Here is a 5571-nt window from a genome sequence, read left to right as displayed (position 1 = left end):
TACCTCATCAGTGTACCCCACACATACAATTATCTGTAAGGTCCCTCAGTCAAGCAGTGAATTTCAAACACAGATTCAACCACAAAGACCAGGTTTTCCAATGCCTGGCAAAGAAGGGCACCTCAAAAAAAAAATCTGACATTGAATATCCCTTTTAGCATGGTGAAGTTATTAATTACACTTTGGATGGTGTATCAATACACCCAGTCACTACAAAGATACAGGGGTCCTTCCTGACTCAGTTGCCAGAGAGGAAGAAAACAGCTCAGGGATTTCACCATGAGGTCAATAGTGACTTTAAAACAGATACAAAGTTTAATGGCTTTGATAGGAGAAAACTGAGGATGGATCAATAACATTGTAGTTACTCCACAATACTAACCTAAATGACAGTGAAAAGAAGGAAGCTTGTACATAATAAAAAATATTCAAAAACATGCATCCTGTTTGCAATAAGGCACCAAAGTAAAACTTCCAAAAATGTGGCAAAGAAATTAACTTTATGTCCTGAATACGAAGCGTTACATTTAGGGCAAATCCAACAAATCCACATCACTGAGTACTACTCTTCATATTTTCAAGCATGGTGGTGGCTGCATCATGTTATGGGTATGCTTGTCATCGGCAAGGACTAGGGAGTTTTTTAGGATAAAAATAAATGGAATAGAACTAAGCACAGGCAAAATCATACAGGAAAACCTGGTTCAGTCTGCTTTCCAACAGACACTGGGTGTCAGGTGTCAGTGTGCAGCGGTAGGACGGAATCAGGCGCAGGACACAGAACTGAGTAAATAACGAACTTTACTCGGAAAACAACAAATCTAATTTCCACGCAGGGAAATACAACAGCTCACAGCAGTATACAACACCAAACAAATAACAATCACATACAAAACCATTAGGGAACCAGAGGGTTAAATAGGGAAACAAATTAACGTGATGGAAACCAGGTGTGTACAATACAGACAAAACAAATGGAAAACAGAAACGTAGATCGGTGGCAGCTAGAAAGCCGGTGACGACGACCGCCGATAGCCGCCCGTACAAGGAGATGCACCAACTTCGGCGGAAGTCGTGACACTGGGAGACAAATTCACCTTTCAGCAGGACAATAACCTAAAACACAAGGCCAAATATACACTGGAGTTGCTTACCAAGACGACATTGAATGTTCCTGAGTGGCCTAGTTACAGTTTTGACTTAAATCGGCTTGAAAATCTATGGCAAGACTTGAAAATGGTTGTCTAGCAATGATCAACAACCAACTTGACAGAGCTTTAAGTATTTTTAAAAGAATAATGTGCAAATATTGTACAATCCAGGTGTCCAAATATCTTAGAGACTGACACAAGAATCAGTTGTAATCGCTGCCAAAGGTGATTCTAACATGTATTGACTCAGGGGTGTGAATACTTATGTAAATGAGATATTTCTGTATTTCATTTTCAATAACTTTAAAATTTCTAAACACGTGTTTTCACTTTGTCATTATGCGGTATTGTCTGTAGATGGGTGAGAAAAAAATAGATTTAAACAATTTTAAATTCAGGCTGTAACACAACAAAATGTGGAATAAGTCAAGGGGTATGAATGGTTTTTGAAGTCACTGTATGCATATTTTATTTTTGAGTGGTGGGAATGGACTTCCATATAAAACAGCTCAACATCTCAACTCCCAAGTGAATTAACATTATACCCACGTTTTCAGTGGAAATGTGCTTTTAACCCATGTAGCCTAATGATTTGCATGATACTGATAGAAATGATGCATGGTTTGTTGTAATGTTGTATGGTAGGCCTACTGTACTTTTATATTAGTATTAGAGGGGTAATCGTTAATTTTTGATAGGCTAACATTACTTGAAGACATGTTAGCTTTAGCTAGCAGAAATGTTAACTCTGTGCTTTTGTCTTGATACTAAAATGTAATGACTGTACAGATGAGAAAATAACCCCTTTAATTGTCAGCACGTTTACAAATTGTTGTGTTATTCAAGAGTGTAATATGGTTTTATTGCAATTATTAAAAGTGTAATATGGTAGATGCATGAACAGTTGCTTGCTTAACGTTAGTTAGTAGCTAGCTAGCTAGTTGAATACTTTGCAATGCTTAGCCTCCTGGCTAGTGGCTACTGTGACATTTAAGGTGCTTTTGAGCTGCGAAGCAAGAACATCAACCATTTTTACATTTTTACATTTTAGTCATTTAGCAGACGCTCTTATCCAGAGCGACTTACAGGAGCAATTAGGGTTAAGTGCCTTGCTCAAGGGCACATTAACGTCATTTAGCAGACGCTCTTAGCCAGAGCGACTCACAAATTGGTGCGTTCACCCTATAGCCAGTGGGATAACCACTCTCTCGGCTCGTGACATTCCCGTCACTAATCTGAATTGAAAAGTGTATGTACATATTATGTAAATAGAAATGTTGTCCCGATAACTCTATTCAGTGAGAATAAGACCTTAGGATCTGTGTTTGAATGGCCCTGTTATGAAGCCCTGTGGGCTGTGGGTGATGGGCATCAGGTTCAAAGTGCAGGTCAGACAGAGAGTTATAAGGCTGAGGTGTCCCTGTTCCATGTCACTGGGCGCAAAGGCTGTGTTTACACAGGTAGCCCAATTCTGATATTTTTCCCACTAATTGGTCTTTTTACCAATCACATCAGATATTTTTCAGAGCTGATCTGATTGGTCAAAAGACCAATTAGTGAAAAAAATATCAGAATTGGGCTGCCTGTGTAAACACAGCCTTAGAGCCTCATAAAGACAGATAGAGCTGCCTCCTGGCTCCTGGAAGATGATACTGTGCTCTGTTCTCCCACTCTCAGCCACAGAGTGTATTAGTGCCATGTATTCATGGATGCCAAGGGAAGCCAGGCTTCCCCAAAAAACTTACCAAGAAAAAAAGAAAAAACATAGAAAATAATGTATCTTTCGTCTCTCTGTGTTTCATAATTTTCCTTCAATTCGCAAGAGGCTGAATGTACAGTATCTCACCGAAGAAAGCATCCGAGCGAGCGAAACAGCGCCAAACTGTCTCTCTATGTGTAGGCCATCTATCTGATGCTGTCTGGTCCAAAATAGTATGACATTGTTGCCGCCCGTAGCATTGAATGCAAGGGAAGCCAGCGAGCATAATAGCCAATCAGGGTTGAGCTAAACTGAGCGAGCTCAACTGTGAATGGTCCTGGCGCACCAACAAAAAAGTGTAAAGGGAAGCCTATTTGGATTTGGCATCACTCCTATCAAATCGCATTGAGAGCATATGTCATTGACAGAAACAACTTCAATTGTTGCACTTCGTTGTGTTGTTGTCCTCTGGTGGTTAGCTAGCTAGCTAAAATTATACCTTTCTTAAATTAGCCATGGATGGAGATCGGGATTTGGATTTATTCTCCGTACTGGCCAATAATTATAATGGTGATTCTGATCCAACCATTAATTCATACATTTTTGTGTGCCTGGCCTGAGAGGATTGAAGTTCAATATGTAGCTACAGTGAGGGGAAAAAGTATTTGATCCCCTGCTGATTGTGTACGTTTGCCCACTGACAAAGACATGATCAGTCTATAATTTTAATGGTAGGTTTATTTGAACAGTGAGAGACAGAATAACAACAACAAAATCCAGAAAAACGCATGTCAAAAATGTTATAAATTGATTTGCATTTTAATGAGGGAAATAAGTATTTGACCCCTCTGCAAAACATGACTTAGTACTTGGTGGCAAATCCCTTGTTGGCAATCACAGAGGTCAGACGTTTCTTGTAGTTGGCCACTAGGTTTGCACACATCTCAGGAGGGATTCTTGAGCCACTCCTTTGTTGCTTTGGCCGTGTGTTTTGGGTCATTGTCATGCTGGAATACCCATCCATGACACATTTTTAATGCCCTGGCTGAGGGAAGGAGGTTCTCACCCAAGATTTGACGGTACATGGCCCTGTCCATCGTCCCTTTGATGCAGTGAAGTTGTCCTGTCCCTTAGCAGAAAAACACCCCCAAAGCATAATGTTTCCACCTCCATGTTTGACGATGTGGATGGTGTTCTTGGGGTCATAGGCAGCATTCCTCCTCCTCCAAACACGGCGAGTTGAGTTGATGCTAAAGAGCTCGATTTTGGTCTCATCTGACCACAACACTTTCACCCAGTTCTCCTCTGAATCATTCAGATGTTCATTGGCAAACTTCAGACGGGCCTGTATATGTGCTTTCTTGAGCAGGGGGACCTTGCGGGCGCTGCAGGATTTCAGTCCTTCACGGCGTAGTGTGTTACCAATTGTTTTCTTGGTGACTATGGTCCCAGCTGCCTTGAGATCATTGACAAGATCCTCCCGTGTAGTTCTGGGCTGATTCCTCACCGTTCTCATGATCATTGCAACTCCACGAGGTGAGATCTTGCATGGAGCCCCAGGCCGAGGAAGATTGACAGTTCTTTTGTGTTTCTTCCATTTGCGAATAATCGCACCAACTGTTGTCACCTTCTCACCAAGCTGCTTGGCGATGGTCTTGTAGCCCATTCCAGCCTTGTGTAGGTCTACAATCTTGTTCCTGACATCCTTGGAGAGCTCTTTGGTCTTGGCCATGGTGGAGAGTTTGGAATCTGATTGATTGATTGCTTCTGTGGACAGGTGTCTTTTATATAGGTAACAAACTGAGATTAGGAGCACTCCCTTTAAGAGTGTGCTCCTAATCTCAGCTCGTTACCTGTATAAAAGACACCTGGGAGCCAGAAATCTTTCTGATTGAGAGGGGGTCAAATACTTATTTTCTCATTAAAATGCAAATCAATTTATAACATTTTTGACATGCGTTTTTCTGGATTCTTTTGTTGTTATTCTGTCTCTCACTGTTCAAATAAACCTATCATTAAAATTATAGACTGATAATTTCTTTGTCAGTGGGCAAACGTACAAAATCTTTTTTCCCTCACTGTAGATGTACAAGGCTAATGTTAACTAGCTAACATTGTCCATGAATGGAAGATAGGCTAGCGAGCAAGCATTTTAGCCAGGTAGCCTAGGACAACAAAAAATAAAAGCGTTTATGATAGAGTGATAGACCGTTTCGTCAACATGAAAGAGAGGAGGATGGCATTGGCGTTTCTCTTCAAGTAGGGTGAGTTTTTTCTATATGCACGAACGGGCACGCACACACACACACGCAGACAGAAATCATAACCATGGACAGCCACATCATATTTAGCTTACGTTGATTGGACGAAATTGTTTTTGGTATATTTTAGTTGTCACTGTATTAGACTAAGCATAGGTGATTTGATGATGTTGAAATGTTGAATTTGAAATGGTGCTGGAATAGTGGAGGCAGCTCCTGTTTTCTTTGCGACTTGCGGTAACTCTCCGTGGTTCTAAATCAATAGTTGTTCGGTTGTCCGAAATGTCGGAAACATTAACGATTAGTTACCGGAGTGTAACTCCAGTTCTATGAGTGGAGCGGAGCCCCATAGGGGAGCTCTGCTCCTATTGGTTTACCCACTGCCCTAAGGCAGCATCAGCCTGAGACAAAATTATGCACACACCAGCAGCCAATAGGAGTACAGGTGTCCCTATAAGAG

Source organism: Coregonus lavaretus, assembly GCF_964263955.1.
Source record: "Coregonus lavaretus genome assembly, chromosome: 21".
In the NCBI taxonomy this organism is placed as follows: Eukaryota; Metazoa; Chordata; class Actinopteri; order Salmoniformes; family Salmonidae; genus Coregonus; species Coregonus lavaretus.
This window is presented reverse-complemented; position numbering follows the sequence as displayed.